The 18,167-nt window shown below is 38.6% G+C and overlaps 1 protein-coding gene across 4 annotated transcripts in view; it reads right to left on the bottom strand.

Annotated features, from left to right (window-relative positions):
* Window positions 1–18,167, bottom strand: part of CHRM3 (cholinergic receptor muscarinic 3) — a 255,006-nt gene that overhangs the window by 156,686 nt on the left and 80,153 nt on the right. The window contains exon 3 of one of the 4 annotated variants that reach the window (XR_014850852.1): window positions 12,088–17,239. The exons of the other annotated variants lie outside the window; for them this stretch is intronic. The gene's annotated coding sequence lies outside the window, so the exon portion shown is untranslated. Of the gene's footprint in view, window positions 1–12,087; window positions 17,240–18,167 lie in introns of those variants that run through there. 4 annotated transcript variants of the gene reach the window in all.

Raw genomic sequence — 18,167 nt, 5'->3', positions numbered from 1 at the left:
TTTCAGAATATATTGTTCTAAGTCCAGGATAGAGTTCATCCTGCAATTTGCTGAAAAGAGGAAACCAAATGCCCTTCCCAGAGCACCCAGTCAAGAGCAACTCGGAAGGATCTTTCCAGGACAGACAAAAGGGGACCATGGCCATGAGCAGCACTTAGGTGGCTGCACAGGATCAGAATCTCCTCCTACACGACTAGAGGCTTTGTCTAGTAACCTCCAAGGAGGGATGTCAACCAGGGGCGGCCCCTTCCCTCCAAGGGACAGGCCTTTCCTTGTCATCAGCCCTGTCCCTCCTTGGGCTCAGCATGCCTCCACGCTGCATGCAGAAAAACCCCAGAGATCCTCCAGATAATTCAGCAAGATGCTTTTATAAGCACCATCCCCTGTGATTTGACAGAACAGGCTGAGGCATATACAGAGCTATGGAAGGATTTAGAAGGATTTCACAGCAAATTCAGAAAAGAGACAAAAGTGACATGAGCTAATCAAGTAGAGACACAAACCACTTTCTGACATCATTATTCTGTGGATGCTGAGCTTCTTCAGAGGGAGCTCAGCAAGAACACATCTGAAGCCTGTTATTATGCTTCATAAAAAGAAGGCAACTGGCAATCCTCCTAATCATTCTTTTGTAGGATTACTTATATCCACAAGCATCACCTTACTCTTTCTTAATTACATATTCTTTAATGGTAATGAATACTGACTATTCAAATAATAAATATCAACAAACCATGAAAAAGCTTATTATTTTCTTATATTATGTAAAACCAGTACTGCAGTACCATGTATCCTGAAATATCTTGTAGGGTAGGGTGTTTGAGGGTACTTCAGTGAGAAATAAATATATTTTAAAACCACCATACTACAGAGAGCTACAAAGAGTTGCGACAGAGAGCAGCAACTTTTGAGTAGGGGCAGTGATAACCCACTCAGCAGAGTCACACAACTAGAGAAGATTGAGCTATGCTCTGCACACCTGAGAAGTGCAAATATAACAATAATAGCTCTTACTGTTTTTTGCATACCTCTGTGTCAACTTCTATTCATGCTGAGAATAATATCTGTTAAGGACTACTTGAACAACAAACAGGAAGATCTCCCTAGACACAGGAATGTGTTTGTTTCTTACCTCCTAACCAGTAGATTTTGGCAAGCATGAGTCACATCTATCCATAAAACAGCTTAACGTTTAATAAACACCATTTTGAACCTTTATTCTATTTTTCACGTTGTCAACTTTTCTTCATCCTGTATTTTATTACCACTCTAGGATAAAAATTTTCTCCCAATATCCCTGGAGTTCACATACATTACTTTTTTCTCCCCATTATTTCAGTGAAAATAAAAATAATAAGTAAAAAATTGCCGAAATAAGGGATTTGATCTCTGCTGAAGGGGTGCAGAGGAAGAAAAAGGCAATCAATAGGCTTCAGAAATACAGTGGAGACATAAGCATGTTTGGAAAGTACAAAATGTTGCAGAGAGCACAAAAAACCACACAAAACCTGCCTCAACAGTTGTTATTTCACTACCTATAATATCTGAAGAGGCAAACTGTATGCTCTGTTTATTTTCACTCACCATAAGCACCCTGCACTAACAGATGCCAGTATATGTTTGACTAGAAACACACAATTAAACCTGCTTGGAATTAACCAACTGCAATAGATGGGGGAACAAAGATGTGTTGAGCCATTTGACAATAGCTTGAAGGCAGCAGGACAATCTATCGGACACAGTAGCCAAAGGAAATTTAGGAAACGAAAATGTTTGACTGTATGGAAGTTCATTTGAGGACTGAAGAGTAATTATTAAGGTGGAGGGGGAAATAGTCCCATACACAGAACAAAAACCAGCTGCACATCCTTTACAGAGAACCCTTTGCAAATCACCCTGAATCGGTAGAGTCTTTTTAGTATTTATAACACTTCATCACCACAGTTGAGACTGCAATATTTCTGGTTGGTTGGTTGGGTTTTTTGCTGAGTTTTTCTGAGAAAATAACCCAAAATCTATAGACTTTCAGCTGTGGCCCTCTTCCATGTCCCATTCTGCAACTTCCAGCCCCAAGCATGCCCCATGACAAAGTCGTTTGTTTATACATCTTGGCTTTCATATTTTTAAGCTTTACTAGTTCCACACACTCCATTTTATTTTTCTCCTAGACCCATAATTTAATTTTCTGTCAACAAGCTAAAAAATTCCCCTCAGGAGACGGGAAAGCCACTTGCTCCTTTCCCATGCTTTACTGACAGTAAACACAATTCCCGAATCTCGCTTGTGTAGCATTTTAAATGTGGCCCTGGAGATTCCTGAGCACTGGGGCTAAGCTGTTCAGCCCAGTCAGATTGCTGATAACCCTGGTTCAACATGCCAGCATTGGCAACCATGAGGAAAGAAATATCCTCCAGAAAGCAACAGCTCAAAAGAGCTTCTTCAGTATGCTCTATGACGATTTATGTAAAACTAGCTGACTGAAAAGAAGAAAAATAAAAGTTGGCCATGAGTAGACTGGATAACTAAGCAACAGAATAGGCCACTGGGAGTTCAGTGATCAATAAAAGAAAATTAACTACACTCTACTTAATATCACCCTTCTGTCTCTAGGTATCTTATCCAAAACAACACATATTTTATTGTAATGAAAGCTATTAATAATAATAATCTAAAAGGTCACCTTTCACCTATCCCCCAAACAGGAAAATCTCCCTCACAGATATTGATAGAAAAACATAATATGCATGAAATTAAATATTGAAGACTTAGTTACCAAAGAATACTTTCCAAAATGCATGTTTGAAGTATTTCCCACTTTATGTCATTGCTACCATGGGAAAAAACCCACACAAACTGCTTTACTGATAAGGATCCTAGAATGTCTCTCTTGCGTAAATGAAAAGACAGAGAATGAAGATCTCCCACCTGCCTCCCTCTGCAGCTTCTTCAGCAGCAATAATACGCAGATTAAACCACAAATTACATTTATTAGACATTAATGTGAAGGCATTTAAAGCCTTATAACGGGAAAGAAGGCTAAATTAATGCCATCGTCAACAATGTGCGAAAAAATAAGAGACTTTTCAGCGGCAGAACAAGCTCAAACATGAAGATGAGAAAATTAACTGACCAATTCATTACCCACAAAAAGCACCTCATTTGAATACAACTTGAAAAGGCATTGGCATTGCCTCTGTTGCTTGCATGTGCTAGGAGCCCAAGCTACCCTCCATGTAGGGAGATATTTTCCTCACACTTCTGTGACACTTCCTACAGAGTTAATCCTGATTTTTCCTGGGCTAGAGAAGACTATACATTAAATTAGCATGCATTTAGGGCTCAGCCCTGCATCATGTTGAGTATTCTGGCCCCTGGCCACCAGAGCACTTAGGCACATGTTTTATTTTAAACACATGAGCAGTTCTGCTGAAATTCAGAGAGAAAGTCACAGTATGGAAAGGACCAGATTATGCCTTGCAAACGTGAAGCTATATTAAAAATGAGCAAAGCTATTTAAAACTAACAAAATTACTTCCCTGAATCAGGCAAATCTATCCTGGTAGACAAGATGTTCTACAAGGCATTAAAAGTGTCAGAGAGGTCTCTCAGCCCCACTCATACCTCAGGTATGCTCCCAAATTTGACAAGCATGAGAAAATTGTTTTGCAGAAAATGCTGTGAGCATTCAAAGTTCAGCAACAGCATTTGCTGACACCAAAACCAAAAAGAAAGACAGAAATTGAAACCTGAAGGATGTTCTCCATTCTTGTCCAGCTGGCAGGGTTCTGAGCCACGAAGGATATGTGTGTGCTCTTCACAAAGTTGTTCAAGCCTACACCACCTTTGAACAACTACCCAGGTCTGGCAAATTTCTTTCCTTTTTTACAGTGGCATAAGCAATAGAATTGCATTAATTATTCCCTGAAAAGGCAATTAACATTTCAGTGTTAAAATTACATTGTGTCAAGTTGTAGACAAAAAAAAAAAGTTGAATTTTACAGACTACAGAAAATGTCTGTAGACTCAGTGCTTTGAGGATAGGATTAAAAAAAAAAGACATCAAGACCACTTTTATCTGCATACCTAAATCTTTACTTATCTTTCAGATGAAAACAATAAACTATTACTCTACACTATTAAGATAATATTTTCTGAAATGTGAATGTTACATAATACATCAGTTTTTTATTTTAAAACAAATCTGGTTTTAATTTTGAGATCACAAATTAATTTTGGCATATTTTGTATCTCTTGCTCAAACACATCAGAAACAATTTAAATAATTTTGGTTACATATTGTAATCTGCACCTTGAGTGACAACCTCTGCACTGGTTATCAGTTTAGAGAGATGAGTTAATAAATAACCCCCTGCTGCAGGCAGTATTTTATAATGCAAAATGTCACAGCTCTAAAGCACTGCTAGCAGAACTTAGCAAATTGTTGTATCAATGATACTTTAAAACTAGAGAACAGGAATTTTAAACTAAGAGATCAACAACATTCTGTTCTTGACTTTGCAGCACATAAAACTGTAATGCCTCCACCACTGCAGCTGAGAGAATTTTAGCTTCTTCAACACTATTATATTAAAAGTAAATTTTAAAAAGAAAGGAAAAGTCTCATTACAAAAGCTTTAAATTTTCAGTAACTGCTGGCATATACAATATCCCCACCCTTTCCCCAAGTGAAATTCTCACTTGTTTTACCAGGTTTGATGAGCAACAGTGATCAAGAAACTTGGTTCGAGGCTTTGGGCTTCTTGATGAAAGGCTCAAACAACATGCATCTGAGCCAGAGGTTGTTCAGACCTCTGGTATCTCTACAAAATCTTGCAGCTGAAAGGAAAAGTTGGGACAGGATCCTGAGGACCAGGTTCCAGGTGACAGTTCATGCCAGCCCTTGGGACACAGGATGTCTCTCAGGTACTTGGGCCCAGCGGCACTGACCCACCATCCCTGAACCTAAGGAATTGCCTGGTTTGGAAAAGACCTCTGTGGTCATTAAGTCCAGCAATTAATCCAGCACCACCAAGTCCATCAATAAACCATGTCCCAAAGTGCCATATCTACATGTCTTTTAAATATCTCCAGGGCTGGTAACTCTACCACTTCCCTGGGCAGCCTGTTCCAATGCTTAACAACCTTCAGTGAAGGTTGTTGTCAGATGCAAGAATACTTCAAATCTGCAAGAAAAAAAAACCAATATATTTTAACATCTTCCTTTTTAACATCTATGTCTGGGTTTTTTTGCTTTTTTTTTGGTTTTGGGGTTTTTTTTTGTGCCAAGACTCTTTAAATGCCTTTCAGGTGCTGAAATGTTGCCAGCCATTTCTGTCACTGTGGCAGCTATGATGTGCACTGTTCAGAAGGATGATTTCAATAGACTTGCCCAGTGCTGCGAGACCTCTGTTTATAACTTTTTTCTTGGCCCTATCCTGTAATGCTTAACTCTATCAGTTCTCATCAACACAAAAGATTAGATTACTAAATCCTGACAGCTTGTAGAAAAAGACTCAGTTTGAGATACCATACTATCTGTTCTGCTTTTTCTGATGCCTGAGGCTGCTCTGTAGAAGAGCTGCAGCTGGGAAGTTTTCGATTTGCTTGTTTTAAGGAAAAATAATGCTGTTCTTCTGACATGGCTTGACTTGACTGAGAAGGAAACAGTCCTGTTACATTGCTATGCCATCACACATCGCGCTGGTCTCTGATAGATTACTGAAGCAGGAACACTCCTAAAAGCCACTTGTGAACCACTGATGGTACACATACAGATCAAGCAAGATGATCTTCAGAGACCAAGATGCTCAACAGCAAAGGGTCATATGACTCATTTAATAAATTAATTATTTATACTCCAGAGGTTGCTGCATAGTTCAATTGCACTAAGGATGAAGAGCTTGCCTTCTAACTCCTAAACAACACTTATACGTCAGTTATAAAATTACTTCTTCACATTTAAGGAGTCACATTTAAAAACACATTAAAGGAGTGTTGGTCTTCACTCAAAAAAACCCCCAAAAAACCCCACAACAAAAAAAGCAAAACAAAAAACAAACAAACAAAAAACCAACCAAAAAACAAACAACCCACGAAACCCAACAAACCAGCCCTAAATCAGCACCTCAATAAAAGCCAAAACAATTTGAAAAACAACTAGTGGAAACAAACAAAGCAATCATCAGTTTAGATCCATAAATAAGTAAGGGGAAAAACACAGTCTGATATCTCATTCTGTACAGAAGCAGAGTCAAAGATAAAGCAGAAACCTGACTAAGTCAGAACTAAGTAAATACTGAAGAGGTCCATTACAATAAGAAAAAGAAAGAAAAGAAAGAAGGGTGAATTTCTATTCCTATTGAAGCCCACTGTAAACCTCATTCGGTCATCAATTTAATGCTTATTTTGCCAAATCACTAACTACAAACAGGAAACAAACCCAAGCCCAATCTGACTTAGGAAAAATACTTCAAGTGCTTTACCACTGAAGGAGCTGAGGAGTGAGGGACACAAGCAATCAGGCCTTACTGGCAAACAGGGGGACAGGAACTGCGCTGGAGAGCAGCGCCAAGTCTAGACATCATCCCTCTGCATTGCACACGGCACATAGCCCAGGCTCCCTGACTCCCAGAAAGTCAGGTTACAAACCACACCTTCAAGGTACCATTTAAGCTCTTTGGTTGCAGCTCTGCATTAAGCTACACCGGCATGGCACAGCTCAGGATTGGCTTTCTGTCCTCCTGTGTGACACAGCTGGGTGTAGCCACCACTGCAGAGAGGGACCAGATTTTGGGCAGGTACACCAGCAGACAGCTGGTCCCAACCTCTGAAGAAAAGCGAGGAGATGGTGGGCTAAGAAAAGAAAACTAACCATGTCAGTAGCATAGCTGATGAATCCAATAGATTTCATTTTGCTGGTGGTGGCATCAGCACCAGGAAGAGATTTCAGCACACATGGATACAAGCAAAGGCTAGATGTTGTATCATACCTTACACTTCACATTGCTATAATTCCTTCTGCAAACTATATGAGAAGAGTTCATTTCTACAAATAAGGGTTACTTCCAAATTGATTTTCAACTGATCAAGACAGTCCAAAGCACACTACTAAGGATAGTAACCATTCTCCTGACCTGATTTTAAAAGATCATTAACCCAGATCCGATTAGACACAGTTTGAAAAGCAAATTGTAAGAATATTTACAGAGTTTTACTAAAGGAGAAGCTGAATTGCTGCATAATTTAAAAACATCAACATATTCCACTTGATCTAAATTTGATTAATTAATAGGTTGTTTGATACACTGCCAGTTTCTCCTCTGTCTAAAGTTCTGGAAATCATTCCTTACCAGTTGATATCAGTCTACATGCATTAAGTTCTCCTTTTCAAATTTAAGGAAATGACAAAATCTTCATGTTGACGTATAAAGAAGTCGGGACATCTACCACCACTCTACACCAGATTAACCAAGCAGATTTAATCAGAACAGTTTGCACCTTTGAGCAAGTAGTTACAAACCAGACCTAAATAAATATATATACAGCAGAGTCAAATGCTTTGCTTATATTTTGTATATTTTTTATGACCCACAAGACGTGTCTAGAAAAGACTCACAGCAGGTAAAAGAATAGAGCACAGACAGCTAATTAATACAGCTAATTTAACTTGTACCCTCACACACCACTTATTGTTACCTGCACTCCATCAAGGAGTAGATGGTGACAGTTCCCAAGCATTGCTAGTAAATTATTTTCATTTTGTCCTTTCCCTCATAAACAAAACATCACAGTGACTGAAGCTGCTTGACCTACTTTCTAACACAGAGATTTCCAAAGAAGCACTCCCCCCTCCTCCCGTTATTCCTGATTTCTGCTCTATTTATACTTCCAGTATGTACAAGAGCACACAAACTAGCTACTAAACTACTAAACATGATTTGCATGTGTTTTCCACTGTGTTACAGACATTCAAAATTAATTTCACCCATTCTTTTCCCAGATTATGTATTTTAAGGAATCCATACACTCAGTAAATAGAGAGAAAGCCCCACATATGTAGTGAAAACATAAACACAATGCTAGTTATTCACTTATCACACTGAGACTCTTGTTTTCTCCAGATCTCAGGGATCTGCCAAACCTTAGGACACCACAAAAGAGCTCTGACAAATTTTCTGTGGTTATCACAAAAGTGAAGTAACCTCTTGAAAAAGTCAGCTTCTCTAACTTTGAAATAATTTTCTTAATTTCATTTTTTCATGTATGAACATTTACAAGGTCTGAAGTCATAACACGACACTATGTCATGGGGCTTGTCTCTGGAACCTCCATGTCACCTTCTGCTGGGCAGCTACAGTTTCATGATGGCTAGCCTTGTAATCTTTGCCTTTTGTTTTCTTGAATTGTTCCTTCCATTTTCCTGCACCTTGAGACCATCTGAAACAATGACAGCCTCTCCCTACTGAACTTGTGCCAGTGCACAGCAACCTCCATCCTCTCAGTGGAGCTAGGGGACTATATTCTCTGCAGAAATTAAGTGAATTACAGCCAACAGAGAGGTGCTCACATATTTGGAAGCAAAATTCTTTTACCAAAATAGAGGCACTTTGAAGCTCTTACTTCTTATGCTTAGTGCAATTCCTGATACAATTAGGGTGGCACATGAAGATTCCCACTGTGTCAGTTAATCATGGATAAGGAGTTCATTATACTGTAATCCCCACCATTACTAAATGGGGGGGGGGTAAAGGTGATGGTTTATTGTTTTTTAATTGACATAACACAAAAACCCTCTCTGAGAAAAACAACATAGTTTTACAGTTAATTTATTGGAAAAGCAGCACGGATTTAGTTACTGTGGCGGAAAAAGCATTCACAGAATTTAAAATTATTTTGGGACACTGCAAAAAATTAACATGAATTTGAGGAACTTAGAAAAAACTAAGTTTTCAAGAACTTCCTGGAAACTCACAGTTCCTAAGAATGGGTAAGGATGGGCAAAATATTGCTGGGATATAGTGACCTCTGTGCTGTCTGGGGCTCAGACACAGGGGAGGAGGGAAAGGGGGACCACATTCAGCTGCAGCATGGAATGACCTCTTCTCAAGTCTGGTGATTCAATGATGTTCCTGGCTAGGATGGTCAATCAAAACAAAAAATTCTCCTCTTAGTGATTTTTCACCTATCACATCAGGAAAATGAAACCTTAAGGGTAAATTAGAGAATTTGAAAAAAACAAGAGATCAATTCTTCCAATAATTTAGTCCAGCCAAAGCACAGGCAGCTTTTTAAATCTGTTGTATCAACACCTTCGAACTAAAGCATTCTTTGCTGCGGAATAACCAAATACTGACAAATTTGCACATGAATATTGATGTCTTGCTTTGACTTTCTTCTCCTACATGACAAATTCAAGTAAAGGGAGAGGAAAAGGAGAGGAAAAGCAAAAGCTTCATTTCAGTCCTTCAAACAGTTAGGAGCTTATCAGCAAACACACACTGTATAATCACGAATTCAATCCAAAATGCATAGAACACTGGGAGCAAAAATAAAAGTCAAACATAATCAAAAACTCTGTCAACAATGATACGGCTCACAGAAATGTGGTATTACAGCAGCTGCATAAAACAGTTTACAAGTATGGTTTATAGTTTTCTTTAACCAAATGGAGGGGGAAAGCAATGTTAGCAGTCTCATAATACTCAATGAGGTGATGATAATATGACAGCATTTTTTGTCCTCTGAAATACCAATGACTCTTCATGAACAGCTGAATTAGCCTTAATCTTAGGAACTGCTCGGGTTTACAGACATTTGTAATAGGAGAGGATGCACATAGCCCTCCAGGGATAGCCCTGCAGTTACATGCTCCTTCTGTCTTCCACCTGTGTCAGCCACAAAAGACTGGCAGCACTGGATGACATCATCCCAGGTGCCATCAACCCTGTCCCTCCTAAACATAGAAATTAAGTCACCTCTTCCCAAAGCCACATCCTTTCAAAAGTAGCCAGATGTTATCTGTCTCTTTTGCCCAACTAGATTACGTGCAAATACAACAAAGAAGTTTTCCCATCTTGAGAGAAAACCTTTTTTTTAAGAATTCTACACTTTGCTTACTCTCAATGTCAATATACTTCATAGAGATTTAAACTGTGTCTTCTACATACACCGCAAGGTTTCTATTTATTTATTTGAAGTGTTCTTCCCTATTGTGCACAGGCCACAGAACTTTAAACTTCTAATTAAAAAAAAATAAAAATTGTGAATCGTTTCTGCCCAGGCTCTAGTTTTTCTGGTTTTAAAAGTTTATATTAGAACTTAACAAATATGGTGAGACTGTGTTTGAATCGGCTCAAGTATGTCTATTTCCCAAACAAAAGAAACTCCGTGAGTATTCCTGCTCCACAGCTGACTCATATTCAGAACTAAATCATGCACATTATTATTTTATGACTTTGCTTGGAGTCAACATAAAGTTGTCTTGCACTGCAATTTAAATTACCTCCAAACCTCTTTTGGCAAGAACAACTTTCCGTAGTAACTAGCACTATTCTTTAGAGACCTGATTTTCTAACACCACTACCTAAATTCATTTAATCTGAGCTTTTCAGACTCATTGCCATCACCTGCTGTAGATGCTAATGTGTTGCTTCAGGCTGTTCTTGGCAAGTTTGATGCCTTGATTCTCACAGGATTTATCACTTTGAGGGAGGTCCTTCACTTCCTTTCCCCTAAATATAATCACACCCACAAATCCTCTCTTCTCAAAAGCCTTCAGCTTTTATAGCTATGTATCTGGGCAGCATATAAAGCATATAAAATTATTTTCCTAACATAAAAAATTATCTCTCCTTTCTCTAATATTGCAAAGACAAAATATCAACAATCTTTCAGGCAGGAAAAGGTGGACCATGAGATATTTTAAATACCTGTGGTGTTACCTATTTCTGAGGAGAATAATTTCTTTCAGACATTTGAAGGAAAGTCACCTGGAGGAGGGAACACACCAGCTGCTCACTGGAGCCAAGCAACAAAACAGTTTTCAGGAAGAATTAGAGAATGAGAGACTATATAATTGAAATGGTTATAAAGTTCTAACACAAGATGTAATACAAGCTGAAATCTGGCTGATAACCCAAATTGACACAGTTTGTTTTATTAGTACAAACGGCTGAAACCTTTGTGTTATCTCTGACTCAAAATGTTTCAGCTTTAAAGCTTGGCATTGATTAGTCAGAACTGCACAAGAAAGTCTTGTATAATGGAGTCAGGCCGTTAACCTCACTTGACTGAAGGTGAAACTTGGACTGTAAGTATTAAGTCCTGAACAGATCTATACATTCTCCAATGGGAAACATTTTCCACACCACTAAAATGCCCACATTGCTCTGCTGAAACAGTGACTATTTAACAGAGCATCAAAACATCCATTTCACTTAGAAGAGGAAATGAAGACTGTCTACTACAGATGAATAAACATATTGCAGTAACTAGTAGAAAATGGTTCAAAAAGTCTTGCTTCTCACAATGTTTTTTTTTTTAAACAAAGTCCAAGTTTCAATAAATTTACCATTCTGTTTATATATAAAAAACACATCAGGTAGCATGCAAAATGGAAAGTATTTTATTTCTGTGAATGTCAAACCATTGAGTTCCTATCAACGGTTCCTTTTGTGTACTTAAAATATACAATCCCTTTGAAAAAGTGGGGTCACTACAGTGATCCAATTGCTGCAGCTCCAACAAAATAAAATGAATTATAGGAAATATTGGGTTCTTCGGGCTTATCTTGGCCTTGGTTTTTAAAACAGGAAGTAACAATACTGCATTGCACCGACAATTACCCAAAGGGTAATATATCCCCTTCTATTATAAGTATTTAAGACAGATGTAAGACAAGAATTGCCTTCTGAAGTTGCCTGCCTCTCCCCCTTGACAACTTAGAAACACCAGGTGAATCCTACCTTTATTATAAAGAACTGAGTGATAAGAGATACATAATAATGGATTCAGAATTCAGATAAAGCTGCAATTAAAAAAGAAAACATAATTTTAAATGAGTTTATTTTCCGAGTTTGCTCTTCTCCTCCCCCCCCCAAACTTCTCCTTTAAAGTGCCTCTGTATAATTTAAACTATTATTTCATCTTTTTAGTTAAGTGCTCATTTATATATATACACACACCCCATATCAAAAGATACATCAGTTAATGACATACAGGAAACAAAATTAAGTTATAGCATCATTTATTAATTCTTAGAGTAATGAATATCATATCTCACTAAGCCATTGGTTCCAAATTATTCAAAATCAGTATTCTGAAGTATCTGAATTGTTTCCTTAGCATTAGCATGGAAAAGAACTACTTTTGATACTAAATCTATTTACTGACACATTTAAGCAAATGACATAGCAGAAAAATTAAAATTTCCCAAGGGAACTCTTTATATACAGAAATGTATAGCCCAAATTAGTAGCTTCAAACTACTGTAAAATGCACTCAAATCACATAAAATACAGTTAGAAGGCATGTTTATGTAAAGCTCAAGTAGGCTGTATAATACAAAGGGAAATAAAATGAGAGGAAAGCTGGTAAGACAAAGTATTACATAGTTTTACAAAAAGCAGAGAAGGATATTCAAAATGCTTTTGTCAAAAGAAACACCACTGCAAACATTCCTTAAAGTTTTCAGGATTTGAGCTGGTTTACCCCAACTTTGTCAATTTTCTGGTAAAAAAGGGTATCAATTAGCATTTCACTGAAACCAGAGAGTCTGAAAAGGTGAATCTTGTTATCTACAAGCATTAGTTATTCTATCAGAAGTTGTGACTGATATACTTGTGAAAATCTGCACTGATATATTTTGATCTCAATTAGATAGTTCTAGCCAAGCTAACAAATTGCCAATATCTTGATGCTTTCAAGGACAACAACAAAAGAAAAAGGAAAAGAAAGAAGGAAAAAAAAGGCAATGAGAAGAAAACATGGAAAAAGTCTAGCCCTCTATTTCAGTTTCTCAATTCAAAAAAATCTGTCAAAAATCAGGTACTGAAATCTCCTGTAAAGCAATGGTAGCTTGCATTTTTTCTGGTTCTGCTTCTGAACTTTTGTTTCAGTTTCGTGGTGCTGAAGTCTCCTCACAGTGTAGAGATGGTGTTGTAACTGAATTGCTTCATTTTAACTGTATAGAATCATTAATAAGTATTAAAACCAATTTTACTTATTTCAATTACTTTCTGCCTATTGTGGAAATGTCCAGGTTTCTCTAGACTGCCACTGATTTCGCTTAGAGCATTGCTCCATCAGAGCTCACAAAGGTGGATTCAGGAAACCTGGGTCCATCCAGCTGTGCCACCTGCTAGTCATGCTGTCCCAACATATCATGGGCTTTGTTTGGATGACAGAGTACATGGCATGGCAGGTACACTTAAAGAATCAAAATGAAGCATATATTATTTATGAATGTAATCACAGTCCTACTGAGATATATCCTGAACTGATGTTCCTACAGTTAACAGACAGAAACAAAGAAATAATGTTAACATTTGTCTTGAAAACTTCAGGTCTAGGTTTGTAATGCTGCTTCAGTACATGCAAATAAAGTAAGAACTCCCCTTTTCCCTTTTCATTTTGTTTCCCTACACCTTTATGTACTTCTTTTCAAGCTGATGTTGTGATACTGAAGGACTGCACTGTGTCAAGAGTCTTGAATAAATTATGTTACAGAAGCTTTGAAAGCTACTGAGAAACTAGCCTGAAGGTTAGGTATTGGTTAAAGAAAGGCCCAGTGACTGAAGAGGCATTGCTGCTGCTGTGCCATGTTCTAATGATTTTCTATTAGTAGGGAGTCTTGATTAATGGTTCTCTATCAGCATGTCCTGATTAATGAGCTAGTCAATGGATCAGTGTGTCATTTTATTTTCTCCTAAAGAGCATCCTTCTAATGTGAGTGTGACATGAATTGGCTTTAAATGAACTGCTGCAAGCAATTTCTTTATCTGAATGGAGAAAATATTTTCACTTTCTAAAGTTTTGAATTCCTGCATAATTTTCCTCTGGATTCATGAATTATTTGTACCAAGTAACTACTTCTGTGAGTTTTTGCACTTAAAAAAAATAGTAACTTTGTAAAACCGCTTGGAATCACAGGAGGTTCTGTGGTAATGTTACTGCTGTGTTTAAATTCTATACTCTTTTAGCGGCAACAGGCTCTTAAGAAAAAGCTGGGTTAAAAGCTCAAGCAAGCTTGCTTGAAAATATATTCAATTATTAATATTTAAATTTTAGCTTTTCTACTGTGCTACTGTAAAAAAGCAATGGCAGCCATTTTCTGCAAAAGACTAAGAGCTTGCCAGTTTTGTCAGGGGAAAAAAACAAAGCAATTGCTAGTAAAATAATATTTTTTGTTTGTTTTTGTTTTGTTTTGTTCTTTGGTTTTGTTTTTTTTGTTAATCTAGCAGGTTGGGTTTTTTTTTCTCATTAACAATACAAGAATATACTGAGTGCTTCAGATCTGTTTGGGTTTGTTTGGGTTTTTTATACTCCTGACATGAAGGTAAAGTTTCCAGTGGATGACCAAGATGTAGTACAGAACTTACAGAACCATCCAACCCATTATCAATTTGATAGAGGAGGTTCCTGGAAAGCTAGAAGTGTTTAAATGGTGTGTGATGAAGCAGTGCTGTACAATGATGAACTGCTTGTGGTGTTCAGCAAGCAGTGGCTCTTCTCCTCACAGTTAAACCTTGTGGAGCTGCATGAAGTTAGTGCAACTAACTCAGTGAGATACCATTTTGAAGGGAAAGGTGGTTTATTTTAGACAATCCACAGCTGAGTTTTCTGGTTCATGTTCTCACACTGGCAGACCCACAACACTGAATTACATGTCCAGGTGATCTGGCCAACATTGCTTTTGTCCAAGTCTGCAGGCCAAGAGATGCCAGAAGCCGCATCCTCACCACTTCTCTTGGCTCCTTCCTGGTGACAACAGACGAGTTCTGGGGATTCACCAAAGAATTTTGTTTACTTCAGCCACTTATTCTGTAAGTGCTAGGCAAATCTGCTGCCAGATGTTGTCCTTTTGTGATTCTCGGGGTGACTGGGCTGACAGGAGGAGACAAATGGCATCACTGCATGTTGTGCCACCTCTCCCACCTGCTTGCACTTCTGACCTGCACAGCAGCCTGGTTTACAGTGTAATCAATTACACAGTTTTAATTCTGGATACCTACCTTGAGAAGACATGCAAAATGCTTACTAGAAAATTTGAGGACCTAAAAGTTACCTAGGATTAATCATCCAAAAATATGCCCACCTTAGCTTTCCTTTGAAAGAAAGAAGCAGTGGAGTAACTCACCAACCATTTAAAAGCTTATGTGAGCCTTGAGTGGATACAAAAGTGACAGAAGGATGAGGATGCTCTCACACATGGCACATCCTCTTTGCTTGAAGATTTTGACTGCAAAGAGGAAAAATTCTAACAATTAAGAATGCCAAAACAGTGGTTTTTAAATTATCCGGACAATGGATGATGACATTCCTTAAACAATTTAAGATGTCATCACACCTTTTATTTTCTTTTTTCATTTCCTTTAAGTTTGGCCTCGAAACACTGTGGTTTGTAATGGATTTTGTTCTCCTGCTGATGGGCACAGGGAATAAATGCTGCAACGTAGTTGTGGTAGTTTTGATTGGCCCAAAACATCAGTAAAGTATTTTTTGACATCTGGGAGAAATTTGGACCCCTCATGAAGCTGTTGTGGTAGGCCTGGGGAGGTGTCTGAGGGGTGGGGAGTGGCACAAAGATGGCTCCTGTGTGTCCTGAGTGCAAGTTCTGGAAGTTTTTACATCAAGTCCAGCAGAGTAAATCTCTGATGGCTCTGAAAGTGATGGACATGCTGCTGGCCAAGTTTGGGCCAATTGGAGGTGCTGGTTACGCCTCTGTGAAAACATATTTAAGAAGAAATCAAAACAAAGTAGGCACGCACTTCTTTGTAGTTGGAGGAGGAGGAGGTGGAGGTAAAAATATGTGAGGGAGAACAGCATGGAGACACCAAGGTCAGTGAAGAAGGTGGGGTAGGAGGTGCTCCGGGTGCCAGAGCTGAAAACCCTCTGCTAGCCGTGGTGAAGACCATGGGGGGAGCAGCAGGTTCCCCCTGCAGCCCATGGAGTCCACAGGAGTGCAGAAATCCACCCACAGCCCACGCCAGAGGAGCATGTGGATGCCTGGAAAAGACTGTGATCCAGTTTGGAGTCTCATCGAAGAGTTAAAACTGCAAAGGCCTTGCAAAGAAGAGAAAGGCCTTGCTCCTGGCATGGAAGCAGCCTGGCCTCAGCTCAGGAGAGTGTGCACAGCACCTTATGGACAAAAAGACTCATGTTGCAGCAGAATTTCGGGCGGGATGTTGCTCGTGAGATTGGACCCACGCCAAAGAAGTTCCCAGAGGACTGTCTCTCGTGGGAAAAGACCCCGTGGCTAAGTAGAGAACTTCTTTTCCTGATTGGACTGACCAGAGAACAAACCCCTGCCCTGCCCCCTGTCTGTGTTGCTGGTTTGGAAAGAGGGAAGGGAGGTGAGCAGAGAGACTGCTTCTTAAGAGTGTGGGGGGTGAGAGCAGAAAAAACTGTCTGGAGAGAGAGATGTAAGTAGAGATAAAGAGTATTTGTAGTAGAAGAATTGTGGTAATGAATAGATTTATGGACCTGCTCTGTAGACTGAGAAAATACCCACACTCTGCCTTCCTACCTGGCCTTATTGGTTAAAAAGAGGAAAGGGGGTGAATAAAAATGGGTTCGTAAGAGGGAGGGGGGTGAGTGAACAAAATAGTGTATGAAAGGTTTATTTTTGCCTTGCATTTTATCCTCCAACTCTGTTAGGTAATTAAATCACTTTTTGCAACTTTAAGTTTGGAGCCTGTTTGCCTTTTTTTTCTTCCGTGCGTCCTCCTACCAGTGTCCTATCTCATTTAACTAACGAGATTGGTGTGTATTTTTGCAGTTTTTTTCTTGCAGCAAGAGAGAGTCGAGGTGCCTGGCGTTTAGTCAGGGTTAAACCCCGACAGTAGTGTAGCAAATCTCTGCAAAATGAGACAGAATCCTGCAGTATTGACACATACAGGATAGACAGTTTTCTCTGTTTAAACTTAGTTTTTCCATCAGACTTGACACAAAGCCCTGATTTCATGATGAATCAGTGTACACTCAGGATGCAAAAACAGGCTCAGAAATGTATGGCACATTGCTGAAAAGGAAATGGAGAAAAGGTCAAGTCTTTGAAGCAAACCTGCTAATTTGGCAAATACAAAGCCTGGTTAGAGAACAATGCAGATCTCAATAAATAGCCAGGGCAATGCTTTGCAGAACCAACAGGTGCTGGATAACCCATCAAACACTATCAGGTTTTTCCCCTCAGTATTTGCAGGCGGAAACATGTGAGGTGATGCTTTCTTTGCTATTTATCTGGCTCCCTGGTTTCAGAGTTGTATGGTTACTACTTGGGAGACATATAATGCGAAATGCAAAGCCAGCTGAAATTGGTAACAGAGAAGCAGGCAGAAAATGCCCTCCACAGGATGAGAATATGTGCTATATAGCTATCCATTTCACTGTGTAAATGCCCATTTTCACCGAAAATAATAGTAACCAGATTTTCTGGTGAACACCTCTATCCACTTAAATGGGATATTTAAACACATCTTTCTATTATGAAGTGCAAACACACCTCTAGAAACTGCATTGCTTCTATCTTAGTTCATTACAGTATTTAAAACATATAGTAAGAACAGTCTTCACTAATGCCTTATTGCGTTAGGCAAATTAATATTTGCCTCTTGTATTCTCTTTACTTTTTTCACTACTTCTGCATGCTTCTAAGAACTCTAGAATCTGGAACAGAAATAGAAAAAGAAAGATAACTTTCTTATCATATCTTTTCTAACCTGAATACTAGACACAAACTTAGGGTAACAAACATTTACAGGCAAATCTTAACAGTGAATAGGCAACTACTCCAGACAATTCAGTATCATTCATAACCAAACTTTTGCATAAGAGCCACATATAAACCTTTAAAAAGGCGAAGAGTGAGACAGTGAAGGTTTTAACCTCAAATGCTTAACCTGATTTTTGGAGAGGAGACTTGGCTACAGTTTCTGGTGTGCTAAGGAGTA

Source organism: Lichenostomus cassidix, chromosome 3 (assembly GCF_008360975.1).
Source record: "Lichenostomus cassidix isolate B80296 chromosome 3, HeHo_3.0, whole genome shotgun sequence".
Classification (NCBI taxonomy): domain Eukaryota; kingdom Metazoa; phylum Chordata; class Aves; order Passeriformes; family Meliphagidae; genus Lichenostomus; species Lichenostomus cassidix.
This window is presented reverse-complemented; position numbering and strand designations above follow the sequence as displayed.